The sequence below is a fragment of the Physeter macrocephalus genome, chromosome 14, assembly GCF_002837175.3.
Source record: "Physeter macrocephalus isolate SW-GA chromosome 14, ASM283717v5, whole genome shotgun sequence".
In the NCBI taxonomy this organism is placed as follows: domain Eukaryota; kingdom Metazoa; phylum Chordata; class Mammalia; order Artiodactyla; family Physeteridae; genus Physeter; species Physeter macrocephalus.
In genome coordinates, this window is record NC_041227.1 from 61,259,281 (window position 1) to 61,272,246 (window position 12,966).

The following is a 12,966-nucleotide window of genomic DNA, read 5'->3' on the forward strand; positions in this document are numbered from 1 at the left end:
ATCTTCTGCCCATTTTTTTGATTGGGTTGTTTGTTTTTTTGTTATTGAGTTGTATGAGCTGTTTGTATTCTTTGGAAATTAAGCCCTTGTCAGTTGCATCATTTGCAAATATTTTCTCCCACTCTGTAGGTTGTCTTTTCGTTTTGTTTATGCTTTCCTTTGCTGTTGAAAAGCTCTTAAGTTTAATTAGGTCCCTCCCCTTTGTTTATTTTTGTTTTTATTTTCATTACTCTAGGAGGTGGAGCCACATGTATATGTGGCATGCATATTCATGTATGGTATATATGTCTATGTTGTATGCATATGCACCTGTGGTGTGTATATGCATGCCTGTGTGGTGTGTGTATATATATGTGTGGTGTGTATATATATATTTTAATATTCTCTGATTTAGGTTATTGTCTAAGTAAACAGGTGACAGAGGTAATGTTGGTTTGGATGTAAAAATAATTATTTAGTTAGAGAAGCTCTTCAGGGAAACTGTGTGCAGTGCTCTCAACAGCCTCTGTAACAGAACGATAAAGACCATGAGGCGAAAGCCTGGTGGTGGAGGTAGGGGTGGGTAGGGTGTCTGGTTCGCTACCTGGCATTTCTTTAAGCCAGTGTTGCCCTGACTTGCCTGAGGCTCAGAAGGGATGGGCTGAGGAGAGGATTTGGGATTTAATTCCAAGGGCTGTAGGAATCATTGGGAGACTGAGCAGGACAGTAAAGGGGTGCTTGGTAAAAATACACATTTCCAGGCCCTATTGCAGCCTCTGAGAATCAGAGGCTGGGTGGGGAGGTGTCTAGGAATGATACCCCCACCCAGTGATTCTTATCCTCATGCAAGTTAGGGGAGACCGTGCCTTGTAGTGGGGTGTCTTACGCTTGAGGGTGCTTCAGAATCTCCCAGATGGCTTACTGAACCACTGTGCGGTGGTCCCACCCCCAGAATTTCTGACTCAGTGGGTTGGGGAAGGACAGACAGAGAATTTGCAATTAAAAAAAATTTTTATTTGTTTTATTTATTTATTTTTGGCTGCGTTGGGTCTTTGTTGCTGTGCTCGGGCTTTCTCTAGTTGCGGTGAGCGGGGGCTACTCTTCTTTGTGGTGTGCGGGCTTCTCATTGCAACCCATGTCCCCTGCATCGGCAGGTGGATTCTTAACCACTGTGCCACCAGGGAAGCCCTGCATTTTTAACAAGTTCCCAGGGATGCTGGACCACACTGTGAGAAGCCCTGGCTTATGGCAGGGGTTCTCAGCCCTGGCTGCACATTGCAATTACTGGGAGCTTAAAAAAATCCCAATGTCCTGGCCATGCAAAAACCCCAATAATCAGAATCTCTGGGGGTAGGGTCTAGTCATGAAAAAAGAAAGAAAGAAAGAAAGAAAGAAAACTAACCTTTTCCAGGTGATTTCAATGCGCAGCCAGGACTGAAAATCGTTATCTAAATGTCTTAAACCCTGAGTTGGTTATCACAAATGCAGCATCTTCAGCCTCCTTCCTGAATCAGAAACTCTGGGGCTGGGTCTTTGTGTAAACAAGCGTCCAGGTGCACTGAAATTTTGAGACGCTTCCTGGGCCCGATGTTTGCTGCCATCCCCACAGTTCAGTGTGCTGGGGGAAATGATGTGGAAATAACCCAGCTCATCTAAGAAGACAGTTGACAATAACAGCTGCCATGCGCTGAGCCCCCAGTGCAAGCTGGAACATTCAAATTCAGCATCTCCTGGTTCCCAGGATAACCATGAAAAGGGCGGAAGTTATTAGCTCCACTTGACATGTGGGTAGACTGAGGCTCAGAGAAGTGGAGCTCCACCTTGAGGCCACTCTGTCATAAGTGGCAGAGCCAGGATCCGACCCCAGACTTCACAAGCTTTGAAGTCTGTGTCCTTTGTGCTAAGCCATCTTGCCTTTTGCTTTGGGTCTTCTTTGGGCAGCGGTAGGGTGGAAATTGAGGAGACTTGCAGGAGAAGAAAAATTATCTTGTGTCAGTGAAGCAAAATGCATGAGGGCCAGCCATCTTGCCGACTCCTTTGGGAACTGGCTCGGTGGTATTAAAGGGGGAGGGGGCCTCACTCGGGGCAGTTGTGGTTAACTTGCTGACTGCTGAGAATGCCATAAAGCATTGTTTAATGCAGCCTGTCTTTGATGCTGCTGTGGGTCCCAGGCCTGGGAGGAGCCGGCCCCAGGCTCTGGTGGTCAGCAGAAATGAAGGCCTAGTGGCATGTCCAAATCATTAGCTCTGTTCAGGCACTTAGCGGTTCCTTGCCTGGCCTGACATCAACTCTAGAAGCTTGATTAGTGGGGACTGAGTGAAGGAAGGTATTTAGGAAGCGAAGTGGAGTTTGGGTTTGTAGCCACGTGAGCTTCTCAGAACGTGGTAATTGAGACTTCCGATCAGATAGCCTTGAGGTTAAATGCCTGCTCTGCCTCGCTCTCCAAAAAATGAGATACAGGGCTTCCCTGGGGGCGCTGTGATTGAGAGTCCGCCTGCCGATGCAGGGGACACGGGTTCGTGCCTTGGTCCGGGAGGATCCCACCGCGGCTGGGCCCGTGAGCCGTGGCCGCTGAGCCTGCGCGTCCGGAGCCTGTGCTCCGCAACGGGAGAGGCCACAGCGGTGAGAGGCCCGCCTACCGCAAAAAAAAAAAAAAAAAAAAAAAAAAAACCAACAAAAACACAAAAAATACTGAGATATAATTCACTTAGTATAAAATTCACCATATTAAAGTACACAATTCAGTGGGTTTTAGTAAATTCATAGAATTGTACATCCATGATCACTATCTATTCCAGAACATTTTTATCACCCCCAGAGAAACCCCATCACCCCATTGCAGCCCCTCCCCATTCCCTTCTATCCCCAGCCCTTGGCAACCAACAACCCTCTCTCTGCCTCGATGGGTTTACCGGTTCTGGACGTTTCGTATCAATGGACTCATACATTGTGTAGCCTCTGTGTCTGGCTTCTTTCACTCAGCATTGTGTTTTCAAGGTTCATCCATGTTGCAGCCTGAATCAGTATCTCATTCATTTTTATGGCTGAATGATATTCCATTGTATGGCTATATAACATTTTGTTTATCCATATGCCTGTTGATGGACATTTGGATTTTTGCTACTTTTTGACTATTGTGACTAGTGCTGCTGTGAACATTTCTGGGCACATTTTTGTGTAGATATATGTCCTCATTGCTTTTGTGTGTATACCTAGGAGTGAAATTGCTGGGTCATATGGCAAACCACATGTTTAACTTTTTTAGGAACTACCAGACTGTTTCCATAGCATCTACTCTGCTCATTTTTGGGGCAAGTGACCTCATCTTTGTGCACCTAGGTCTCCTCCTCTGTTAAATGGGGATCATTAGAGTGCTAGCCTTATTGGGTTTTTGTGATGGTGGCGTAAGCTAAGGGAGGCCAAGGCCCCAGCACCATCCCTGGCCCCATACCAATCACTTAATGATTGTTAACTCTAATTAGTATTTATAAACATGTTTACTTATTATGAAAGGAATGCAGCCCCCAAATATATACAGCCCTCACCGAGAAGGGGAATAATAAAAATAGGCTTAGAAAGTTGATGAGGAAATAAGTGGCGATGGTTCCTCGAGTCTAAGCATGGGTTTTATTAGAGTTCAGTGCAGTAAACATTTCTGCAGCAGGGCTGAGCGGATTCGCTCTTAGAGCCTGAGCAAGAGAGAGACTGTTGGGGCTCTAACCAAGCACCCGGGGGTCTGTTAGCTCCCTGGGGTGGCACTTCCCACCCTGGCACCCTCATTTCTGGTTTGCTATTGAGGCGGGTAACCTGAAGATTGGATAGATCTGTGGTTGGCTGGCGTGGAGGGAAGCAGTCAAGAAAGAGGCTGGAAGAAATTCTGATGAGCTGTCTACTGTCCTTAGCAATAGTCACAATAGAAACAGCTATCATTTTTTGAACACTAACTATGTGCCAGGTGATTGGTTGGAGGCTGGGGATACAACCTTGACTGTTGGCTGTCACAATTACGTGAGTCTTTTTCGGTCAAGGATGTAATCAATAAATAATAACGTGTGCTTAATATGTGTTAGGCGCTATGCTAACTTCCTTACTTACACTTTCTCATTGAATTCACATGATACATCTATAGGTTGTTCCTGTGTAATTTTTGTTTTACAGGTAAGGAAACAGAGGCTCAGAAAAGCTAAAAGACTTACCCAAGTGTTCTCAGTCAGTAAGAAGTGAAGTTAGAATAGGGACATGGGCCTGTTTGACTCCAAGGCTTTGCCCAGAGAGGAAGGTTGTCACCTGGGTTTGCAGATGTGTGTAAGGGGGCTGGGTTCTCCTTCTCCTGGTTCCTCATCTCCTCCCGTTTGATGTGCTCCGCCCCGGCCTCATTTCAGTTCTGAGAACACACTGACCTCCTTCTCTTCCTGGAGGCTTTGTACGTGCTATTCCCTCTGCCTGGACCCTGCTCCCTGCCAACTCTTTCACTTATAACTCCTGTTACTCCTGAGTTCATAGCAGAGGCTGCTTATTGCCTCTCAATAACAGTTCGCCCTTGTGTGGGTGGTGGTGTGATGAATTGGGTGATTGGGATTGACATGTATACACTGATGTGTATAAAATTGATGACTAATAAGAGAATGGACTTGAGGATACAGGGAGGGGGAAGGGTAAGCTGGGATGAAGTGAGAGAGTGGCATGGACATATATACACTACCAAACGTAAAATAGATAGCTAGTGGGAAGCAGCCGCATAGCACAGGGAGATCAGCTCGGTGCTTTGTGACCCCCTAGAGGGGTGGGATAGGGAGGGTGGGAGGGAGGGAGACGCAAGGGGGAGGAGATATGGGGACATATATATATGTATAACTGATTCACTTTGTTATAAAGCAGAAACTAACACACCATTGTAAAGCAGTAATACTCCAATAAAGATGTTAACAATAAATAAATGAAAAGAACCTGCTGTATAAAAAAAATAAATAAAATTAAATTAAAAAAACTCAAAAAACAAAAAACAATTCCCCCTTTTCAGGAACAACTCTGGACAACACCTTAGAGACTACATTTCCCAGCCTCTCTTGCAGTATGGTATGTTCATGTGACCAACTTCTGGCCAATGAGATAGAAATGGAATGTTCTATAACAGCGGTCCCCAACATTTTTGGCACCAGGGACCAGTTTTGTGGAAGACAATTTTTCCACGGATGGGGGTGTTCTCTGTCTGACTTACTTCACTTAGTATGATAATCTCTAGGTCCATCCATGTTGCTACAAATGGCGTTATTTCATTCTTTTTTTAACGGCTGAGTAGTATTCCATTGTTTATACATACCACTTCTTTACCCATTTATCTGTCAATGGACATTTAGGTCAGCGGTCCCCAAGATTTTTGGCACCAGGGACCAGTTTTGTGGAAGACAATTTTTCCAGGGATGGGGGTGGGGGGGTGGAGGGGGGTGATGGTTCAGGTGGTAATGCCAGCGATGGGGAGTGGCAGATGAAGCTTCGCTTGCTGTGGACTGGTCTGCGACCTGGGGGCTGGGGACCCCTGTTCAGCTCCTTAAATAGGTGGGGGCGTAGTCCCTTAGTTTTCTAATGTCCTTGTCCTTTTCCTGTTGTCTATGGTGCAGATGTGGTGGCTGGAGCTCTAGTGACCATTTTGGACCATGAGGCACCCTTGAGAATGAAAGCCACATGTTAAGGAACGTGGAGCAGAAAGACAGAAGGAGGCTGGGCTCCTGATAACTGCTGGAGCTGTCAAATCAGTCCTGTGCTGATTCTGGCTTCTCATGGAATGAGGGAGAAAGGAAACTCTGTTTTGTCGAAGCTACTAAGTTGTTTCTAGCAACTAAATAAAATTCCTAACTAATATAATTTCTGGTTTAAATATATCTTTCTCAGAATGGCTTATGTGAAACTCAAAATAGCTCCCTCCTTTTGTTCTCTGTCATACACCCAGTTCTCTTCCTTCATTGCTCTGATTCCAATAAAAAGAAATACATGCTGCTTTGTTTATCTTCTCCACTGGACTATTGGACACATAGTTATGTGGCACTAACTAGCCTAACTAACTAACTAACCAACCTATAGTTAGATAGGTTGTGCACTGCACAAATCCAGGGGACACAAGTTAAATAACAGTCTACGTGAATGGCACTTCTTGAAATTGTGTAGTGCACAGCCTGTGTGACTGTATGTGGCACCCCTGTCTACAAGGCCAGGCCAGGAGGGACTTTGACCATGAGTTTATTCAGTGAACTCCTGGCACTTAACCAGAATGTCTGGACAATTGTCAGTCCTCAACAAATATTGGTTGCAGGATGAGTAAAAACGATGGATGTCCTGAGCTGAGTACTGAGGGCACAGAGATGGGCAAGGCATGGAAATGACGGCAGCAAGGCGTGGTCAGTGCTTTAACCCAGGGAAGAACGAAGGATTCTGGGGCTCAGAGGGAGGTTGGGGGAGATGGAAGTTTTGTGGACAGAGGAGGCCCTTCCCTTATTTGGTCCAGATTTCCATCTGTAAAATGAGGGCATTGTTGCTGAAAAGTCATTTTGTTTAACCTTTAATTTTCTCTTTTATTTTACATCTTTATTTGTTTTAAATAGGCAATGCTTTCATGGTAAAAGGCGCAAATAGTACAAAAGGCATAGGAAGAAAAGTAAATTTTCTTTCTTTCCTAATTCCCAGAACCTGCCCCCTACACACCCTCTGTGCCCTCTACCCACCGACCCCCGCCCCCAAAAAAAAGCCCCTAACCGGTCACCACTGTGATCAGCTATTAAAAAGGGGATAAATTCATTTTATTTCATGAAGATACTTTATAAGAAGGATAGTGTGCAAGGTGGGGATGTAGCTCAGTGGTAGAGTGCATGCTTAGCATGCATGATGTCCTGGGTTCTATCCCCAGCATCTCCATTCTGTCATGTCCTTCTTTGAGAGATATTTTTCTTCTCCTCTGCCATCACAACCCTTCCTGTGGAATCTGAAAAATTAATCATCTTGCCTCCAAGTACTTATATGTTGCTCTGATTATGCTTGTTACGCTTCTGTTTTATTTTCAAATTTTAAATTGACTTATAATTGACATATATATTATATTAATTTTAGGTGTACAACATGATTCAATATTTGTATATATTGTCAAATGACAATATCCTAGTAAATATCCATCACCACACTTAGTTACAAAATTTTTTTTCTTGTGATGAGAACTTTTAAGATCTACTTTCTTAGCAACTTTCAAATATGCAACACAGTATTACTAATTATAGTTACCATGTTGTACATTACATCTCCATGACTTATTTTATTTTATTTTATTTTTGCGGTACGGGGGCCTCTCACTGTTGTGGCCTCTTCCGTTGCGGAGCACAGGCTCCAGACGCGCAGGCTCAGCGGCCATGGCTCACGGGCCCAGCCGCTCCGCGGCATGTGGGATCCTCCCGGACGGGGGCACGTACCCGTGTCCCCTGAATCGGCAGGCGGACCCTCAACCACTGCGCTACCACGGAAGCCCCTCCATGACTTATTTACTTTATTTTATTTATTTATTTTTTCAACATCTTTATTGGAGTATAATTGCTTTACAATGGTGTGTTAGTTGCTGCTTTATAACAAAGTGAATCATCTATACGTACACATATATCCCCATATCTCTTCCCTCTTGTGTCTCCCTCCCAGACTTATTTATAGTGGGAAGTTTGTACCTTTTAGCCTCCATTACCCATTTTGCCCACTCCCCACCCTCGCCTCCAGCAGCCACCAATCTGCTCCGTATCTATGAGCCTTTTTCTTTAGATTCCACATATAAGTGAGATCATATGGTGTTTGTTTGTCTTTCTCTGACTTATTTCACTTAGCGTAATGCCCTCAAGTTCCATCCATGTTGTCACAAATGGTTGAACTATATCTATATATCTATGCATCTATACACCTATACATCTATATACCTATATCTATATATCTATAGACCTATATACCTATATATCTATATAGCTATATACCTATGTATCTATATATCTATATACCTATATATCTATATATCTGTACATCTATATATCTATATATCTATACATCTATACGTCTATACACCTATATCTATATATCTATAGACCTATATACCTATATACCTATATATCTATATATCTATATATGCCTATATATCTATATATCTATACATCTATATATCTATATACCTATTACCTATATATCTATATACCTATATATCTATATATCTATACATGTATATACCTATACATCTATATATCTATACATGTATATACCTATATACCTATATATCTGTATATCTATATATCTATGTACCTATACATCTATCCATCTATATGTCTATACACCTATATACCTATATATATATATATATATATACACCTATATACCTATATATCTATATATCTATACATCTATACATCTATATATCTATATATCTATCTCACATTTCCTTTATCTACTCATTCACTGATGGACACTTAGGGTTTTTCCCTATCTTGGCTATTATGAATAGTGTTGCAATGAACATGGGGTGCATATATCTTTTTGAGTTACTGCTTTTGTTTTCTTCTTATTTATTTATTTATTTTGCTGCACCTTGCAGCTTGTGGGATTTTAGGTCCCCGACCAGGGATCAAACCTGGACCCCCGGCAGTGGAAGTGCAGAGTCCTAACCATTGGACTACCAGGGAATTCCCTGTTTTTGTTTTCTTTAGATAAATACCCAGAAGTGGAATTGCTGGATCATATGGTAGATCTATTTTTAATTTTTTGAGGAATTTTCATACAGTTTTCCATAGTGGCTGCACCAATTTACATTCCTACCAACAATGCATAAGTGTTCCCTTTTCTCCACACCCATGCCAACACTTGTTATTACTTATCTTTTTGATGATACTCATTCTGACAGGTGTGAGGTGATATCTCATTGTGGTTTTGATTAGCATTTCCCTGATGATTAGTGATGTTGACACATTTTCATGTACCTGTTGGCCATCTGTATGTCTTCTTTGGAAAATGTCTATTCAGATCCTCTGCCCTGTAACCACTTTTGTGTGTGTGTGTGTGTGTGTGTATCTTTCCAGAGTTATCTGTATAATTCAAATAAACATATGCTATATATGTATGTATTGAATTTGAGTATCTTTAAAATAGAAATTTATTCTTTTATAATAGTTAAATATTTATTTTAAATCTAAAGTATGAGTTGAGAAAACAGTGATTATTAGTGATTATTAAATGATCATTACTAAAAATAATTTTGTCATTAATGACACCATGTAATTTTTTTACATTTAATAAAATGTCTAGGGATTGTTTCATTGATTTGACCTCTTCTTTCGTTTAAATGGTTGTCTAGTAATCAACTCTAATTGATTTAACTGGTCATCTATTGGGAAATTGGTTATTTCTGATCTTCAGACAACACTGAAAATGAATATCCTTGTACTTAAATCTTTTCACACATGTACAATTACATCAGATGGTTAGATTCCTAAGAGTGGAATCGATGACTCAAAGATGAAAAGTGCTTGTAATTTTCTAGATGCTGCCTGCTTGGGGCCCTACCAATTTGCCTTCTCACCAACCTGCTGCTCCCAGATGACCTTATCAGTGTATTACCAAACTTTCGGATGGGTTGTTTTATTAGATTTTCTTGTTATAAATGAAACAATCATCTTTTCATATATTTAAGAATCATTTGTATTTCCCTTTCTGTCAACTATCTGTTCATCTCCCCTGCCCTTTTTCTGTTGGATTGGATTATCGGTCTTTTCATTATCTATCTGTAGAAGCACTTTATAAACTAGAGGGATTAGCCCTTTGTCTATGAGTATCAAATTTTGCTCTTTGCCGATCTGATAGGAGAAAAATACGATTGTATTGCGGGGTTCCTGTCTCTGGGTGAGGGTAGCATCTTGTGTCTGAAATCCTTTGGTATGTCCTTCTGTAAACTCTGCTCATGCTTTATATGGCAGTGGTTCTTAACTGGGGTTCTGCCTGAAATTCACCTGGTGGGACGTCTTTTAAATACTTGAATGCAGCCCCAGCCTTGGGGATTTTCTGCCAGGTCAGGACAATTCTAAAGAGCACCCGAGCTGACACTAATGTGCTCCCTTATTTATGAATCCAGGTATCGATGATTCAGGGGCCCTTTTCTGCTCAGTATTGATGTGGAGTAAATATGCAGCAGTGGCAGGAAGGAGAGCTAGGCAGGGAGAGAGTCGATAACCCTCCTCCCTGTGGGGTCCAGTGGGGCTTTCAGATGGCTCAGCTCAGGGCCTAATGCGGCTCAGTTCTCGTTGCCATGGTAGCTGGTCAATACGTGGGCACTTGGTTTGGGAATCAGCGCCCCTGTGTGCCTGCCCTGGGGTTCATGGCCTGATAGGAGTGTGATTGACAGACAGTGGGTCTTCAGAAAGATCTTGCAGGACAGACCCAGGAGGGGTAAGCCCGAGGGTCAAAGGGACCATGGCTGGAAGCTGTGTGAAGGAAAAGGTTCCTCTACACTCTTCATCTCTTTCTCTTTGGGGTAATTTATTGCTTCCATCCTTTTATTTTAGAAGAAGCATGCAAAAAAAGGAAGGTTTACGAAACTTAAATTCCCAGTATTGCTGTTTTGTCGTAAGAGGAAAGCTTGAAACAAAGAGTCTGCACAGAAAGGTTGAAGGAGATTAAGTTAGGGAGGACAAGATTAGAGAAGAGAATTTAGAAAGTAGAATTAGACCTATTCTGTATTTCTTTGCACTGTTTGATTTAAAATTGCTTTAATATATTGAATAAAGACAGTAATATTTATAACAATACAATGAGCACAAATCTAATGTTACCATTACCGACTGTACTCCCCAGTGGCACTCCTAGTATTTTACACCCAGGGTAGATTATTTTTTAATACCTCCCGCCTTTATACAACAAACTACTTTCAGTAAGTTTTTTTTTTTTTTTTAAGGGAACGCTATTTATTTATTTATTTATTTTTTGCTGTGTTGGGTCTTCGTTTCTGTGCGAGGGCTTTCTCTAGTTGCGGCAAGTGGGGGCCACTCTTCATCGCGGTGCGCGGGCCTCTCACTGTCGCGGCCTCTCTTGTTGCGGAGCGCAGGCTCAGTAGTTGTGGCTCACGGGCCTAGTTGCTCCGCGGCATGTGGGATCCTCCCAGACCAGGGCTCGAACCCGTGTCCCCTGCATTGGCAGCAGACTCTCAACCACCGCGCCACCCGGGAAGCCCAAGGTTTATTTACTAATCAGTAAAATTATGATTTTCTTGATTCATACTTAGATTTAAAATAAACAATTTAAAAATAAGTATACATTTCTATTTTAAACATATTATTCAAATTCAAAAAATATTTAATATATGTATTAAAAATGGGAACTACCAAAACATTTACACTTTGTAAATTTTTTTCAAAAAAGTTTTTTCATTGTTTTAAATTTTAAACAGAAATTGAAAACTCCAGGTGGTCAGATAGAATGACAGAAGTGACAAAACTCAAGTTCTCTCTCTTTTCCTTTAGATCACTGTGTTATCATTGTTTATTTCCAACATACTATTTAAACACAGGAATATGTAATATCACAAAGAGTAAAGGTATGAAATGCACCCAAGACAAACCCAAACTAATTCAGACTATTACTAATTTACAGCTGAAAATAAGTAGATGTTGCCAAATCTGCTATATGTGTTAGTGGCTGGCTGCGTAACTTGTTTTCCAAATTAACTTCCATGTAAAAATACATGCACCCCAGTGTACGGAGCAGCACTATTTATAATAGCCAAGACATGGAAGCAACCTAAGTGTCCATCGAAAGATGAATGAATAAAGAAGATGTGGTATATAGATAGATAGATAGATAAATAGATACAGAGAGAGAGTGAGCGATATTACTCAGCCATAAAAAAGAATGAAATAGGGGCTTCCCTGGTGGCGCAGTGGTTGCGCGTCCGCCTGCAAAAAATCATACAAATGAGCTTATTTACAAAACAGAGACAGACTCACAGACATAGAAAACAAACTTACGGTTACCAAAGGGGAAAGGGGATAGGGGAGGAATAAATTAGGAGTTTGGGATTAGCAGACACAAACTACTATATATATAAACAACAAAGTCCTACTGTAGAGCACAGGGGATATCTTGTAATATCTTGTAATAAATCATAATGGAAAAGAACATGAAAAAGAATATGTATATGTATAACTGAATCACTTTGCTGTACACCAGAAACTAACATAACATTGTAAATCAATTATACTTCAATAAAAAATAAACAAATTAATTTCCATGTAGAACACAACATTTATTAAAGATTCTATCCATCAGGGACCACTCAGGTGACACATACCACACCAGTAATTTGAATAGGGAAAATTTTATGAAAAATTATTAACTAGAAGATGAGATTAGCTACAAAGAGAGGTAAAGAAACTCTAAACAATATGGGAGTAGCAGATGTAGGAAGCATTTACTATTTCTAAGGCTGAGAGAGAATACTCAAGTGTATTAATTTTCTATTGCTGAGTAACAAATTAGCACAAATTTAGCAGTTTAAAACAATACCTATTTAGCAGCTATGGAAAACAGTATGGTGGTTCTTCAAAAAATTAAACACAGAATTACCATACGATCCAGCAATTCTCCTTTTGTGTATATACCCCAAATAATTGAAAATAGAGACTTGAAGAGATATTTGTACACCTATGTTCATAGCAGCATTATTCACAGTAGCCAAAAGGTGAAAGCAACCCCAGTATCCATCAACAGATGAATGGCTAAACAAGATGTGGTGTATCTATGCAATGGAATATTCTTCAGCCTTAAAAAGGAAGGCCGTTGTATCTGACGCATGATCCAATATAAATCAACCTTGAAAATATGTTAAGTGAAATAAGTTAGTCACAGAAGAAAAAATACTCTATGGTCTCACTGATATGAGGTACCTAGTAGTCAGATTCATAGAGGCAGAAAGAATATTGGTTGCCAGAGGCA

At 41.1% G+C, this 12,966-nt stretch overlaps 1 non-coding gene across 1 annotated transcript; it reads left to right on the plus strand.

Moving 5' to 3' along the window:
- The first annotated feature begins 6,813 nt into the window (after positions 1 to 6,813).
- TRNAA-AGC (transfer RNA alanine (anticodon AGC)) lies at positions 6,814 to 6,885 on the plus strand. The gene has a single exon. It is a non-coding gene; the product is annotated as a tRNA-Ala (tRNA).
- The last annotated feature ends 6,081 nt before the right edge of the window (positions 6,886 to 12,966 follow it).